General features: G+C 36.7%; 1 protein-coding gene across 1 annotated transcript in view; it reads left to right on the top strand.

Moving 5' to 3' along the window:
* The window catches only part of LOC145664921 (UPF0764 protein C16orf89 homolog), a 73,262-nt gene that overhangs the window by 692 nt on the left and 54,606 nt on the right, over positions 1-17,964 (top strand). The window lies entirely within an intron of this gene.

The raw sequence follows: 17,964 nt of genomic DNA, 5'->3' as shown, positions 1-17,964 counted from the left end.
CGATATCTCGAAATTCTTTCGGAAACGCAAAACATTCCAAATTATAGAAAATTCAAGATGAAGGAAGTAAGCCAGAGTGCTTCATGAAATGAAATCTTTAATTTTAACGTTCCACGGTTATGCCCTTCAGGCTAAGGGAGAATGATGATTAAGGCAAGTGAATGATGATGAGAGAATCGGTAGAATGAGGATGTGGGAGAAAACGGGAGAACCCCAAGAAAACTTACGGACACGATGTTGTCCATCACAAATTTACTTGGCCGAAGATCAAACCAGGGTACGTACCGTTCATATCGGAGGAATATTGACGTGTACAAGTGACTACTCTCTGTAGTGAATTCACAATTAGATAGTTCTTACATGCGTGGTATCGCTGGTCCTAACTCTCACTCAGTTTCTGTTCAACAGCCAGGGTCATCATTTGGGAAAGAGAGGGGTTAACGCTCCCCCTGAGTTTGAGAAGTACATACATTTTAATCGATTGTATATTCATATATTAAAAAGAAAACGTGTAGCAATGAAGCATTTTGCCCCCTGGCAAAATTCGAGATGGCGCTACTGAGTCCAGGTTATAATTACCAGTTTGCCAAATCCTTTTTTGATTTACAGAGGAAAGCAACTGGCCACCCTATCCCTATTTAATTGGCTTAGTACCTCCGGCTAGCTACGTTAGAGTAGGTTGACTAGAACCTACCTTCAGGTAGAACACTCAGACAAGCGAACTAGAGTAAATCTGACAGTTGTAAACAAACTAATCTTAGTTTTAGATACTATAGGCCTAACTTCAGGGCCGCCCACAGGGGGTATGTATGGCGCAAGCTGCGCCATTGAGAAAAATTTTAGGGGGGATTTTACTCTACTTTGGAACTAGCAATTTTACTGTCGGAATAGCATTAAAACAAAATTTTGAGAAGCTAATTTTCAAAAATTTTCCGGGGTGAACCCCCCGTACCCCCTGTTTCGATACTCGATGAATGAAGTACCGCGCAAGTAACCGTATGAAAGGAAAGGTTGGTTCGTTTTAAGAGAGAAGTGCCGCCCACAGAGGGATGAATGGCGCAAGTTGTGCCATCGAGAAAAAAATTGGGGGTAAATAAAAAAAATTGGGGAAGAATTTTACTCTAATGTCGAATAAGTAAGGCCATTTTTATAATTACTACTGCTCCTACTACTACCACAAGCATTCTATAATACTACTACAGGAAATAAAAAAAACAACAAAAATAACAATTACTAGTACTATAAAAACTACTGCTACACTGGGCAATTGTTTTAGAGGACTTGAGTTTTGAGGAGGGAAGAGATTATTAGTTTTGGGGGGAGTGCGCCATCAGCTTTGGGGGGGATGGGCACCCCTGACCACAATTACAGCTAATGCTATACTATGGTACTACTACTACTAAAAGTAAAGGGATTTCTCCTCTTCACTCGCATTCGAGATAGGCTATTGGACGACCAAATACTACATAGAAGCAAGGTTCCACGATTTTTAGATTTCAGTTCATACAGGGAGTGATATAATTTACACCACATACCTCTGGTACATGGGATCCCAAGTTCGATCCCCGGACAAGTAAATTTGTGGTAGACAATATTATGTGCGTGGGTTTTCTCGGGCTACTCCCGTTTTCTTCCTCTTTCTCATTTCACCAAATTCTTCCATCGTCATTCACTTGCCGTAATCACCGTCTCTCTTAGCCTAAAGGGTTTAATCGTGGGGCGTTAAACTGAAATATCTCATTTTATCATTTCATTTCAGTTTGTACCACGATCCGGGCCATCTTTAGAGCCAGTACCCATTTTACAGGTACCTGGTGAGCGAGAAAAGCTGAACCGCATTGGAACGAGGGAGTAGCATAGTTAGGAAAAGGCTTCTTTCTTCCCCTTTTCCCGGATAGTATGCTCGCCAAGGGACGTATTCAGCGAAGCAAATACGCTAATTATCGCCCGGAACAAGAACTCGCCTTAGCGCCCCCCCCCCGCCCAACCAAACGAAAACGCTCCCCCAAATATCTGCCCAATTTTGCGCCCTCCCAATCCAACGCCCGGGGCACAAGCCCTGTTTGTCCCCCTAGTTACGTCACTGGACGTCATTCTTCATATGACAGGCTTACAGCCATAAATGTCAGTAATGCCCAGAAGTGTGTAAATAATTAAATAAATAAATAAATAAACATTTCAAAATGACGATTATATTAATTCTTGACCATTCAACAATATCCGTATCTTAATCGTTCACTACTTCAAGGGCACTGACTGTAGCCATAAACCAGTTTTATTCTGTTTTTATTTTTATTTTTACGGAAAAAGCAAAACACATTAGTAAGGTTTCTTGCTAAGCGTTTCTTTTTGCACGCAATGTAGATAGAAAACATTATGAGGTGTAGAAAAAAGAAAAATAATGCTCAAAGGAAAAAGAAAAAGAAAAGACAGTCATTAAGAGCTATATCTACAGCTGGCGACATCAGGACTTATCACTAAATAGACAATTTCGAATTGTTATTTCGAAATATCCTTGCAACTTTTTTAAACTAATAAACTTATATTTAAAAAGCTGTATTTTTGTACGATACAAACTTCGACAGTGAGAGATTGTTTGACATATTTCACAATTTCACCAGATTAACAGCGTTACTTACAACCCGAAAAATATTGTATTTGTTCCAAAGGTATTACATCAGATTATTACATATTTTCAGATCTACATGTTAAATGAATACATACAATATTACATTCAGTACTCAGTGTTACAAACTGAGGACGGTACAGTATCAAAAACATAAACGAACACCCACAGTTTGGGAGCCTCTACAATGGTAATACCAAAGTGGGATGGTCGTTGCAATGCACATCCAAATCACTTTAGTGTCAAATACTGTGATCATGGTGTGACGATCAGTGTTTCGTCCAAAGTATTTTTGGGGGGGTACTGCCCCCCCCGGAGCTTCGAGAGTAACCCCCGAAGGAGATCAAAATCACACGTCTATAACATAATATTAAATAGAATAGTACCGGGTGAAAATACTATGTGCCCCTCCGAATACTAACTGTGCCCGCCCCTGAACATTTTCTCTGAAAGGAACACTGGTGACAATCCAATCAGTAGTTCGTGAGATGTTTTCTCTCCCGGACAGAAGACAACACGGACAAATGGGGTAAATATGTAAATAAAGAGGTTGTGGTTGGTAAGTCCAACTCCTTAACAAATAAGTTGTTTACAGCATGATTCTTTACACGACTCTCCCCAAAATAGATTTACGAATAATTATACCTTACTTTTGGATATTTTTACAATATTATAAAACAATGTGGTGTTAGTATGATATAAACTGCGAACGTGAAATAAAAGCAAGGATAGAAATGGCGAAAGAAGCTTTTTTTAGGAGGAAGAAAAGTCTATTTTGTTTGATCTTGAATAAAGAGTTGAGAAAAATACTCATAAAAGTGCTTCGTGTGGAGTATAATTACACAGTGTGGGGCACAAACTTCAACATTACGTACAAGTGATGAAAAACGACTGGAAGTTTTTGAAATGTGGGTGTGGAGAAGAATGGAAAGAATTAGCTGGGTCGCGGAAAACGAATGAGAGGGTGTTAGAAATAGTAGGAGAGAAAAGAACAATTTTAGATATTATTGAGAAGAAAAAGAGAAACTGGTTGGGACATTGGCTAAGAAGGAACTGTATCATGAGGGATGCGCTAGAGGGTATGGCGGCAGGAAAGAGAGGGAGAGGGCGAAGGAGGTTACAATTGATGGACGATATCAAAACAGAAAAATCGTACGTGAAGACGAAGAGGTTAGCGGAAGACCGTGGAGCAAATACCTATGATCACAATGATGATTACCGAGGAGGCGGCGTAACCGTCTGTGGCATATTGAATCAAAAGAGGAAATTTTATTCATTCATCTATATACGGCTGGTGAAGTCTAATGCACATAGGAAATGCATTGCTTTATAACCAGGCAGCGTCCAGTTTTATGAAGATCAAACTCAGCTATCTCTGTAACAAATAGCATCATTGCATTTTGGGGGGAGGGAGGGGAGGGAAACAATAGAAGGAGTGTTGTAGTTATAATATTACTTGTATAACAGACAGAATTGCATAACCTTAATGTATCAGTTAGAAACATTGTACTTGTATAATTTAACGTTTGTAGACTGCAAGGAATTTGAAAGAAAACTGCTTTTGTTACTAAAAGCAGAGTGCACCATATTTTCTCGGGGTTAAGTTTAGAGTTACCTCTCCGCTTTTTATAAAAATCAGGAAAATTTACAGGAGAAATGAGGTAAGAAATGATAATTTGAAGTTTTTATTTGATGTTTAGGAATGTAAGTTCGGCAGGAAAGTTATGTTTAATACGAGAAAAGATATGTGGAAGTTAGTACTATTTGCCGGATGCGGAAGCATTGCGGAAGGTTTCAGCAGCATGGTAGTTGTAAAATATGGCGAATATGGCGAACAGGTGTAACGGATGCGCAAAAATAATGAAGAAAACCATTTAAATTTTTGTGAAGCCCACGGAGTACTAAGTTAAGTGAAATGTAACAATTGTTAATACTTTAAGCACTGTTTTTTGTATGTTGCAACGTCCAAGGGCAACTCTGGACTGGAGGAGCAACTCTAAACTTAAGCCTTTTCTCGAGACAAGGTTATCTAAACATCGAATGAGCTATGTATTCCTTGCGTTTTAAGGTTTTTAGAATCTTACAATGAATTTTGAACAGGTCATTAACAATGTGATGGCTTTAATTGTACTCTTTTGAAATTGAAATCACAGGATGATGTCATTGTGACTTTGTTATCTTCTTCTTCATAAAATACTTCAAATTGCTAATAAAATAACACATCTTCCGCTCAGGTGAATATTAAGTAATGAATATTGATAACGTCCATAGTATTTAAAAATTGACGTCTTTTATGAAACTTTTTGTCATATTATTACACGATGTTTATCCAAACAGCTGTTAATCCTATTGTGAACTGCATTTCTGACAGCTGTTCCTCCACTTATCTACTGAAAGAGTTATACTGGAGGTTATGTTAATAATCTGTAACCAGTGGCGTAACTACAATGGAGCGAGTGGAGCAGTTGCTCCAGAGCGCACAGTAAAAGGGCGCAGAGATGGAGTGGGTCAGTGGGTCGGTGGGTCAGTGGGTCAAGTTTTCAGAGTGGATCAGTGGGTCGTGGGTCAACAGCATGTGACCCACTGTGACCCACCACCCACCGTGACCCACTGCGATCCACCACCCACCGTGACCCACTGTGACCCACCACCCACCGTGACCCACTGCGACCCACCACTCACCATGACCCACTGCGACTCACCGACTCAGTATGATCTACCTACCCACTCTGCTCACTGCATTGTAGACAGTATCTTCTGAAGACTGGTAAATTTGTCTCCGTTTTACTTTCAAGACCGTCATTTCCCTTCCTTTTCCATTTATTTCTGTCTACTTATCTGAAGTGAGTAAATCTAACCAAGTGAAAAAAGAATTTCAGGCACTTTTGGATATTGATATTTTTAATAGTAATAATAGCAATAGGACATACTACTACTTGGCTTTCGAGACTTGTGAGTTTTTAAAGGAGCTAACTACTGAAAAAAATACGTTTTTGAATCACTGTAATATATAAATTGTTAAAAAAAATGAATGTAACTATGTGTGCCTGATCATCACGGTCAAATTGCAAAGTCAAATTAAATTACTTTTGGTATATAGTTAGGCCTTAATCCAAACTGGGATGTTATATTGCTTTCATTATAATGCATAATATCCTAAGGAGGTAGTAAGAATCCGAATTTTTGCGAAAAAAAAATGAGTATCTCGCAAGCCGTTAAACTTCCGGAGCTGAAATTCAGTGTATTAACTCTTTATTGAAAATAAACATCCTAGCATTTTTTTTTTTAAATTCTTCTTTATGGGGGTGGGATACTTTCTCTATATGGAGAATTTGTAGTGAGTTGGTTTGTAAAAAGGATCGAAAATGATCGATGTTATATAAGAAAAAAAAATCAGAAACAAAAAATACAGTGCTTGGCTTCATATATCCATTGCTTTCTACTATAATAATTGCTGAAGCTTACATTTATTATATGGAGCGCTTACAGCACAGGGCAATTAACCCATAAAGTTGTGAGAAAAAATAGGCATAAAATTTGTACTGTAAGCTTAATTGCACGGAAATTTTAAGTTTGGACTATACACATAATTATATGGATTTACACTTTTTTTTTCCTTTTACGTTGGTCTACTTACCTTGATTTGGAATTTTCAAATTTCATCCTTTTTTCCACTGAAAAATATCGATAATTCAACAAGAAAATAATTATACTATGATAATTTAATTGAAATTCATCGTAATTTGGCACATGGCAAACAGCAATGTGGTAATTGAAGGGGAAGAAGGAGGGAAATTCCCATTCACCTCTGAACACTTTCCAGGGACCTCGTTCCCTTTCGCTTTCTAGACGGGGGAGGGAACTTGGTAATGGCATCAAACCTTTATGTGTAATTACAAAAATTAAATTTATAAACAAATAAGAAATCATCAGTTTATCAGGCTTTAATTGATAATTTATTCACAAGATTCCCTATCGAAGGCGTGGTAGATGAAGCTTCTGTTCTCCATGAGTCGACATTACCAACTGACATGGTCGATATGGAAAAAATGTTGTATGGTGATAAAGAGATGATACTTCTTGCTGAGTATTTCAAAACTGACCAAGAAAAATCGTTATCAGACTTAAGTCTAACATGCAGATTGTCGATGAGGAGTTGCAGAAATCGGGTAGAAGTATTATCAATTTCCACGACAGAGTGCGAACGGGGATTTCCCTTTATGAATTTACAGATGACTGATATTAGAAATAAACTAAGTGCTCAAAGATGATCTAACTTGTTGTTCATCAATGTTAATGGCCCACTGCTAGACAAGCTCAAAGTAGACGAGCTAGTTATTTCTTGGCTGAAGGATAGACATCATTCCGCTGCGGATGATTTACCACGAAAAAGTTACCAACAGGAAATAAACCCGACTTCGATAGTCATTCATTGGACCGCCCTCTGTCCGATTCATACTTTTTGAGATATTCGTCTCTAAACTTCATTTTCCCATACTTTCGACATACCCTATCTCCGTTACGAAGCGTTTGCGGACACAAGTTAACTAAGACTTTTTTGTTAGTTATGGCGTGTACTATCTACGGTTTAATTTATGACCATTACTTATTAAACATCCTGTATATATATAACTAAACACCTGAAGTGCGTGCGGCACTGGGCGGGTATGAGTAAATCGATGATTGATCGATCCAGGGCGTAGTAAAAGTAGTTACGCCACTGTCTGTAACACACATGTATAACTAAATATTGCGGGCCCAGTTCGTTTAAAATTATTTTAGTATCCACCAAAAGTTACCACGATAATTATTTCAATAAATTATACTATTTTTATTTCTTTTAAACTTCGTATTTCTTTAATACTTATTACTCAATTCACAGAAATTAAAAATACACTTCAATCACAATGGCTTCCTCACTTACAGGGTGTCCGAGAAGTCCTTCCCTGAATACAGAAATTGATAACTCAGGCTAGAAATAAGATAGAAATATGAAACTGGTGTTGAATTGTTTACAAACTATAAAAGTTTTTGTCTATGTTAGGTTTGTTCCGTTTTTACCAAGTCTCAATTATTTTTGTTTTAGGTTTGTAGTACGTAAGTAAGAAGCCCCAAGAAGCCATGCCAACCAACCAGGAGAAGGCACAGTGTGTCCTGTGGTACCATGAGACACGATCACCAACCACGGTGCAGAGACAGTTCCAGACAATATTTGGGAGGACTCCACCTGATGTCAAGAGCATTAAAGCCTGGTATGAGAAGTTCAAGAACACAGGGTCCGTTGCTGACCTTCCGAGGTCTGGTCGACCAAGAACCTGAGTGCACAGTGGAAATTGAATATCGCCTAGATGTATACGTGCTACCAAGGGTGCTTATGTGGAAGTGTACTGATGTGACCAAAACTTTTATAGTTTGTAAACAATAATCTTCCGCATAAATAAAACATAATTATGTCACCGCATAAATAAAACAAGTTTAAACCAGCGATGCTACGTCCTACGGAGAATATTTGCTTGTGCATTATTTTGCTACATAGTAACCCTCTCAGTTCAATGTAATACTATGAGCAAAATAAATGACGCGCCTCTTTATTTTGAAGTTTTTTGAAAATATCTCCGTTTTCTTTATATGTTCGAAATTTTGGAAAGTTTCCCCAGCAGGAAACGTTAATAACAAACCCATTTTTAATATTTGTGTTAGATATTAGCTTAAAATAAATAAATTAGAAGCAAAAAACATTAAATCGACCGAAATCACCTACTCTGCTAAAGTGGAAAATTTTCAAGAACGCAAGGGAATTCTGCATTTCAACACGAAGCAGCGACTTCTATGTCATTGAGAGAAATGTGGATTAAATCTACAAACGAAAATTTTAACGAAACATTTCTAATATGTCTTATTACGTGCATTATCTGCGAACTCCAAATATATGAATCTATACTAAGTATTAACGTATAGATAGAGCAAAAAGTGGAAATTACCTATGAAAACGGACGAATTGGTAGCACTATCGTAATGAAAAGTCGTCTTTACCGTAGAACATGTTCAGTTCACGTAAGAAAACAGTTAGCTCAGTTAGTTAAAGCAACGAGTCGGTATGCCGCAGGTAGCTGGTTTGAACCTCAAAGAAGTACAATTGTCACTTTTATTACTATGGTTATTTTATTTATTTTTTTATGTGGGAAAGAATCAAATTGTAACATATGTGTAAAACTCATGACGATACCAAAAAAAAATGTCGTTGTCGCACTTGCATTAGTGTCCCTAATTTTTGTTTGCAAACAGTTTCGTAATTATTTCCCCTGTGCTCATTGCTCACTACATGCTCACTGGTGCATAACGAATGTTTTCCAGTAAATGTTAATTCTAATATGGAGAAGTTTATAAAGTTTCACAATGTTTTTCACTAGATAGTCTTCTATCTACTTGTTTGGACATTTTAATAACAGATTTCCCTATTAAATGTTTAATTTTCCCTAGATGTTTAATTACGGAAAAGTATTACAATGTATTTGTTTTGAATTGAAATTGTTTTGAATTTACCACATGAGGTAAGTAGCCCGAAGGAGGAGAACTGAAGTAGCTGATACTCTACGTAAAAGCAACCTATTGTAGAATGATGATGCTTCTTTCCTTCAGCACATATCGTTAGAGAGTCAGATAGAGAAAAATCATGTTTTTCCTCCCCTATGACCATCCATCTTAAACCCCTACATAATAAAATATGTTAAAATAACCCTCAAAATTAGGTTAAATTTACAGAAAAGTTGTGATTTCAGAGGGGATCCGGACCCCCTGAACCCACCCCTAAATGCGTCCTTGTTTGTCAGTAACGTTTCCTCATTTTGAAACCCTCAGAAACTTCGAATATATAAAGGAAAACGAGTTATTTTCGATAAAGCATCACTTCAAGGAGACTCGACATTTTTATTGCACATGGTGGTACCCACCTTAACAAGGGCAAGGATTCCTTCCTTTTGGTTTTCTGCCATTGCGCTCTATCGAAAGGTTAGGTTTGTGAAATATTACTCCTAAGAACAAACGTGATTGGCAGAGAACCGTGATACTGGACACAACTCCACAGAAATGCATGCTGAAGTTTCGTTTGTGGCTACCCTTTGGTGATTTGCCCTCAAGGTCCATCGAGTTATAACTCAGTTCAGTCCCTGTTCTTAAGCCGTGTTCATATTACTTCGAACAGTTTTGACGTGTGTTTTCCAACCACCATAGGAGCAGACAATCAGGGCAAATCATAGCATACAATACATTTAAGCAAGTATATTTGCCGCGAAATTATTACACACATTACTCAAAGACTCTTAATATTTGAATCTATACATTTATTTATATAGATAAAGCAAACAGTGGAAATTACCTATCGAAAGAATAAATTAACAGCATGATCATAATGAGAAGCATGCCTCGTAATATAACAGACTTCTTTCGTGTAAGAAATCGAAACTCAGTTTGTCAGAGCAACTAGTCTGTACCAATTAGGTTGTTAGTTCGAGCCCAGTACAAGTAAGGGTTTTTATTACTATTTTTTTTTCTCTTTTTTATGTGAGGAAAAATCAAATTGTGACATCGCGATATCAAATGTATTTGGTTAGGTAACTTTGTATTAGCTAAACTTTAAATATAAGTAACCGTCGAAATTATTTCACTAACCGATCAGTTACTGAACATTTCAAACACGTCAAACCAGTGGCATAACATGAAGGTTATCCTCTCCTCCGCAGCTCTTAGTTATGCGTCCGTACTTTCAGGGACGGACCAAGGGCCGGGCAACCCGCGCAACTGCCCGGGGCGCCAAAACGAGCCTAGAAAAGTAAATTTTATAATTGTTTTCTACTGACTTTTTTGGTTTATATTCTGGTAAAGCAGCGGCAATTACATAATCTCTTTCCATTTCACCATGTAAGAAGAGAGTTTCATAGTACTTAGGGGACTGTATCGACAAATGGAGAGATGGCATATAGAATAAAGGGTGGAGAGGGAGTAAGTATTGTTTGTTTGTTTGCTTGAGTTTAGCGTTCCACGGTTATGCCTTAATGGCCAAAGGAAATGTGGATACTGATTATAGTGGAATTTCTCCCTGTCTTTTCGGCTGTCAAACCGCAGCAGATTGAGGTGAGGTACATTTCTTTTCAGCATGGCATCTAATATTTAAAACCATGCCCTTATATTTCTCTCTTTTTTTTTGTTTCTTTTATTTCCTTTATTTATTCTTTTACATGCAGAAAATAACCTGAAAGAAGAAAGAAAATAATTGATTAGTACATAATATAAATGATTGGGAAGCAGCGCATTCACCACCCTGAAAAATACAAATTTAAAAAAGAAAAAAATAAACAAAACACAGTGTAAAAAACGATATCTTCTCATTTGGTGTCTTCCATGATTCTCTATGCTTTTATCACACTGTTTCTCATATGTGTTTATGACACTAACGCGCACAACACTGACACACACACAATGTTAATAGAGGTTATAGAAATTAAAACGACATAAATAAATAAATAAATAAGTTTGTACTATAGTTCTGGGTGTTTGCCAGAACTTTAAAATTGTTTCTATTAGAATTTGATTTTTTTAAATTGTATCTTTTCAAAGTTCTATTAGTTCAATTACCTTCTTCGTTGGGTTCGTTCATTCCATAGGTTTCTCACTACATGCTCTGTTATTTTTTGAAAGTCATCGAATTTTGTTTTATCCTGCCGTAAGCTAGTCCAATCTTCATCACTAAGTTCATCTCTGAGATTTCTTATTTCTTCACTAGTTACGTAATTTTCACAATTCCATATTACGTGTTCAGGTGTTTGGATTTCTCCACATGAACACATTTCGTCATTTTCAATATTTAATCTTTTCAAATGTGTTTTGAAGGGTCCATGTCCCGACAGCGCTTTCATAGTTTCCTTCTTTATTTCACCAATTTCTTTCCTTACTTTGATAGTTGGTATGTATTCTTTGAGCTTTTCTCTTTTTGTTGTGGTGTACCATTCCTCCTGCCATTTTCTTTCTATCAACATATTTAGTTCGTCTTCGTTGTTCGGATTTGTACCTAGAATCTCTATTATTTTTATAGTTTCATTATTTTTTTCCATCGTTTTATAGTTTCTCTTAGTATTTGGTAGTGGATTGGTTCTTCTAGTGCAAGCATTTGTAAGGATTCTATCGATAGTGTCTTTGTGGTGGACAAACACCGTGTGTGTGGGTTTTCTCGGGGATCTCCCGTTTCCTTTCCACTTTCTTCATTCCACCGTTTCATTCATATCTCATCATCACCGTCTCCTTTGGCCTAACCGGCATAATCGTGGGACGTAAAACTCAAAAATTTCATTTCATTTTATTTCATTTCTATCGGTAGTGTTTTGATTATTCCTATTGTTCTAATTATAACTCCTCTCTGAACTCTGTTTATTTGTTCCCTTAATTTTTTATTTGCAAATACTCTGTGAGCTCAGATGTTGGCACAGTATTTTACTGTTGGCATTATTACAGCATTGTTGTACATTTGTAGGGTCTTTTGGGGTATCTTATAGTCTTTTCTTGCAATTGTGAGTATTTTATGTGCTACTTTCTTATCTTTGTCAGCTACGTTTTCTACATGTTTAGCATAGTTCAGTTTATCGTCAATACATACTCCCAAATACTTGAATTCTTTCACGCGTTCAATTTTTTTGGTTGTTAATCTTTAATATTGGATCTCTTTGTCTAGATTGCCCGAATATCGTGTATTTAGTTTTATTTCCTGATAGTTTCAGTTTATTTATTTCGCACCATTTTTGAAGCGTGTGTAATGGGGCGTTTACACTTAGTCGATTTACGTTCGATTCAGTTGAATTGACGTCACTTTCAACTTAATCGACCGTGTAAAAAGGACTTCAACTTAATCGCTTGTTGATCGAAAGCGACTAATCGACTAGCAACTGAATTGAAAAACGTTCTATTTTCTGTGGTCGATTCGATCAAATAGCCTAGCGAATACGACTAGATTGCCTACTGTAAACACCTGATTCCAAAACATTTTCAGGGGAAAGGAAAAGTGTCCGGCATGCGGTTATGCTTATTTTACATTAAATTACTTTTTAATGTTTTTGGGTGATAATATTAGTAAGAATTGTTTTTTTTAGCTTCGATCGGGCTTATATCAACGACATTATACCAAAATGTTCTTATAAATTATATGGTACATTGAGTTAGTGTGTACACGAATTAGAATCATGGATAAACCATCTGGTAGCAGCCCATCTCTCTCCAGGGAGAAAATTTTAGATATGTTGGAGAAAGGTGACATTTCTGATTTCGATTTATCTGAAGATGAAACCATGTTATAATGTTAATAAACAAAGAAATATACTTATTGGATTTTATATTTAAAAAATATCAGTGTGACCGATAGCCTTCTAAATATTTAATGTACACAAATGTGTACAACTGGACACCAATGCTATATAAAAACTAAAAATTTATATTACAGTGGAGTCCAGATGTACACATTTGTGCACATAAAAATCTGAAGAACTATGGGTAACAAAAACAAAATTTCAAACAAAATGGCATCAGAAGACCCCAATGCGTTTAAAAACCACAACAAATAATTTTTTCCAAGCTTAAAAAAATTCAGGTCTGAAGGGGTTAAAGAACTAGTCAATTTTACGAAATAATGTTAATTAAAAAAATCATATTTTTTCATTATTTACTGATTTTTTAATACATTGTATAGTGTATACCGTCATAAAAATGCCAATTTTTTGGTAAAAAAAGAGTTGGCTATAGATGAAAGTAGATTAATATGATATTGATTTCCACTGATGTAACATTTTTGCAAAATGAAGGTAAGCAGTATTTTATGTTAACAAGTGGTATACTGAGGTTATGATGAGTGACTCCATATGAAAGACAACTGTGTAATATATTAATTTCACCAGCGGAGTCTTTCTTTATAATATAGGAAAGTATATTTATGTTTACAAGTTTAGAGTTATTATTGTGGAACCATGACAAGTGCTTAAACCTACACAAAGATTCTCTACTGAAAATTCTTTCATCAAAGTACACGTATACTATGATTCTAATTACTGTTTTCTTCATATAAATTCCCTTATCGAACACCATTTTCTTTTCTTTTTTCTTGTCACTGCTATTTAATTTCGTCTCTTAATTCTTCTGCTATAACACCGCAAATTGTACCAATTACTTTTTGCTTGGACATCTTTAAAATTGCCAGTCGATTTCGAATCGACCAGAGGAGAGCGAGTCGACACGCAGCATTCAATTTCGATTGAAACAATTGAACACATCCATCGATCTGATTCGGTCTAGTTGCTTCGATTTAGTTGCAAATGCAGCGAGTCGATTTAGCCGTGCGACTAAATCGACCAAGTGTAAACGCCCCATAAGACTTGGTTCCCTTTCCTCTCAATTTCGTCTCTTGATCGTGCTGATACGACTATTGCGATACCGTCTGCATAGCCGACTACTCCTTCCGTGTCTTCCGTAATTTCCAGTGTTTTAGGCAGGGTTCTATAACGATATTATAGTATAGTGGAATCGTTATTATAGTGGAATCCGAACCACGTTTATCGTTCAACAGTAACCCACCGGGAATTGGACCCGGGACCACAGAAGACAGGCGTACTAGCCACTAACCAAGCGGGGGGGGCGAAGTTCGTATTTTTTATAGCGGGACATATTCTTTCTGAAGTTTTCGTAGGTAATGAATGTCTTTTTGAAAAATGGGTTTAAACTATTAAAAACACTATGATAAAATGTAAAATATATTCTACTACTAGGAGAGGGCGCCATAAAGTCACTTTGCCCGGGTGAAAATTTGGCCTGGTCCGCCCCTGCGTACTTGCTATACATTTTTTGGCTTTGCAGCTTGAGTGGTCTCCATGTCACAGGGTTGCGGGGACGATATTTACGCCTGTGCTTCGAACGTAATTCAATGACTGTTTCAGAAATTCTACCATCAGCGTGAAAACGGGAATATATATTTTTCTAATAGTTCCATAGAACTTTCACCCAGAACACCAGATGCAATTTTTCAGAATGGGCTCTGGCTAAGTATAAGGAGGGTCTGATGTTTCCTAAGTAAGTTCCTTTCAGAAAGTTTGCTATTTCTTTAACGGTGATGTAAATAAACATACTCATCGTTATTAGCCAGACACCAAACAAACCATCCTGGACAAATACCTCTAGAGCAACGATCAGTAAAAGTTCGTTCTGCCTAATTTTATAAGCGACTCAAGGGTGAAACACTTGTTAACGAAAGCAAGGCAGTGTATACACTGCCATGCTTCTGACAAAATATAAAGTGTTTTGTAATCTTTAGACACTTTTCCTATTCTTTTTGTCACCCTTGGTTGTGTAGGGCGCCCTCGAACAAATAAAGAAGTGGTAATATTACAGTCAAGGGGCGTTATAAATATATTATGTATTTCTTTTGTTACCTAACCATAACGGCCTAGGGTCATCTTCGGTAGAATAAAAAATGCTATGTGATATTCCATTTACGGAAGAAAGGATGCTCGAAATATATTTCTTATTCATTTTGTCTGCCCTGCTTGTCAGAAATTAAATATTTTCTTTTGGGAGGGTGCTGAAAAGAGAGGGGCAAAATAAAACGTCGTGCCCCTCCTACATTTTAAATTTGTTACGTGGTTGCTCAAATTATTACTAAAGAAAACACTTTAAACTAAGATGTCTAAGGTTACTACATTATGTAAGAGTGTCATATTCAGGAATAATAATAATAATAATAATAATAATAATAATTATTATTATTATTATTATTATTATTATTATTATTATTATTATTATTATTATTATTATTATTATTATTATTATTATTATTATTATTATTAAATATGAATGTCTTTGGAGAGCCGAAATTATGTGACACGAATCAGTACGTTTAGAGCTTAAAGATGAGTGGTCATAGGGGAGGAAAAAACAGGATTTTTCTGTCTGACTCTCTAACGTAAAGATTATTTGCTGAAGGTAAGAAACATCATCAATCTACAATTGGTTGCTTTTACGTAGAATATCAGTTACTTGAGTTCTCCTTCTTCGGGCTACTTACCTTATGTGGTAAATTCAAAACAATTTCAATTTAAAACAAATACATTGTGAAACGTTTCCGTAATTAAATATATATATAAGGAAAATTAAACATTTAATAGGGAAATCTGTTATCAAAATGTCCAAACAATTAGATAGAAGACTATCTATTGATAAACATTGTGAAACTTTATAAAATTCTCCATATTAGAATTAACATTTGTTGGAAAACATTCGTTATGCACCAGTGAGCATGTAGTGAGCAGTGAGCACAGGAGAAATAATTACGAAACTGTATGCAAACAAAAATTAGGGACACTTATGCAAGTGCGACAAGGACATTTTTTCTTTTTTCGGTATAGTCATGAGTTTTACACATATGTTACAATTTGATTCTTTCCACATAAAAAATAAATAAAATAACATAGTAATAAAAATGACAGTTGCACTTCTATGGGGTTCGAACCAACCAACTCCGTCATACAGACTAGTTGCTTTGACTAACTGAGCTATTTGTTTTCTTACGTGAACTGAACCTGTTCTGTGGTAAAGACGATTTTTCATTACGATCGTACTACCAATTCGTCCTTTTCCATAGGTAATTTCCACTTTTTGCTCTACCTATACGTTAATACTTAATATAGATTCATATATTTGGAGTTCGCAGATAATGCACGTAATAAGACATATTAGAAATGTTTCGTTAAAATTTTCGTTTGTAGATTTAATCCACATTTCTCTCAATGACATAGAAGTCGCTGCTTCGTGTTGAACTGCAGAATTCCCTCGCGTTCTTGAAAATTTTCCACATTAGCAGAGTTGGTAATTATCGTGATTTCGGTCGATTTAATGTTTTTTGCTTCTAATTTATTTATTTTAAGCTAATATCTAACACAAATATAAAAAAACGGCTTCGTTATTAACCTGTCCTACTGAGGAAACCTTCCAAAATTTCGAACATATAAAGAAAACGGAGATATTTTCAAAAACCTTCAAAATAAAGAGACGCGTCGTTTATTTTGCTCACACTTGTACTTACGCCATCGGATAGGAAGCTTCGAAACCACGCAAGAAAATTCTCTTGGTTGACGCTGTAGCCACCCGTGGAACGCTAATGAACATCTTCATCAGACTTGAACTTTCGCGCTCCTAGGTGCTCCTTTAATGGACCAAAGATGTGAAAATTTGATGATGCCAAATCTGGCGAATACATCAAATGTGGAAGGCACTAGAAACGTAGGTCTCACTGGTATTCATTATTGTACAAGCAGAATGAGGACAGGCGTTATTGTGTTGAAGCAAAACACCTGCACCGTACAATCCCTTTCGCTTTGTGCGTATTGCTGGCTGGAAATGGTTCTTGAGAAGGTCGGTGTCAGTAGCACTAGTCACTGTGGTACGTGGAAGCATGTAGTGTTCCAGAATAGGACCATTCTTTTCCCACAATAAGCTCAACATGACTTTCCTAGCAGAAGGCTGGCTGCGAAACTTCTTTAGTTTCGAAGAAGAAGGATGTCGCCATTCTTTGCTTGCACGTTTCATCTTCGGTTGAAAATGGTGGACCCAATTTCATCCCTAGTGACAATGTGAGCTAGAAAATCCTCACTCTCCTCTTTATAACGACTCAGCAGCTGTTGACATGTGATAACCCGACGATCTATCAGTATTTGCGTCAGCTGTCGAGGAATCCATCTGGTCGATACTCTTCCGTAGCAGCGTTCGTCATGCACTATGCGTTGTACTGGATTGAATCTCAAATCCAGCAAGGAAGTCATTTCAGCCAGGGTGATACGCCGGATTTCCTGAATAAGCCAATCTACTGCGAGTATGGACTCCTCTGTGATAACTCGAAGAGCCCGACCCGGGAAGAAACATCAGTCAACAAAGTTGTACCTTCGGTCAATTTCTTGCACCATTCGTAGACCTACCATTGTGACAGAGAGGCGTCTGCGCGTCTCCATATTTCATCTTCGTTTACCGATGAATATTAACTGTTTCCACATCTTCACTCCATAAAATTGGAATAACTCCACGCTGATCCTTCTCGTACAACTTCTGAGTGGTGCTGCCATATTGAATCATATTACTTAGCTCCAACCCTATCTACCGGCTCTTCTTCGTACTATCAGCCTGAAAAGACGTCAAGGACTGCAAATTTCCAAATACCTAAAATTATATTAATGACACTTTTGCAATTTTTATATGATTCTCCCTCGTATATGAGCTATTCCATATTCCCATTATCATTCGTAATACATATCCCGCAGAAA

Source organism: Thermobia domestica, chromosome 11 (genome assembly GCF_964235325.1).
Source record: "Thermobia domestica chromosome 11, izTheDome1.hap1.1, whole genome shotgun sequence".
NCBI lineage: Eukaryota > Metazoa > Arthropoda > Insecta > Zygentoma > Lepismatidae > Thermobia > Thermobia domestica.
The sequence above is the reverse complement of the archived record's forward strand: the minus strand, read 5'-3'. Positions and strand labels throughout refer to the sequence as shown.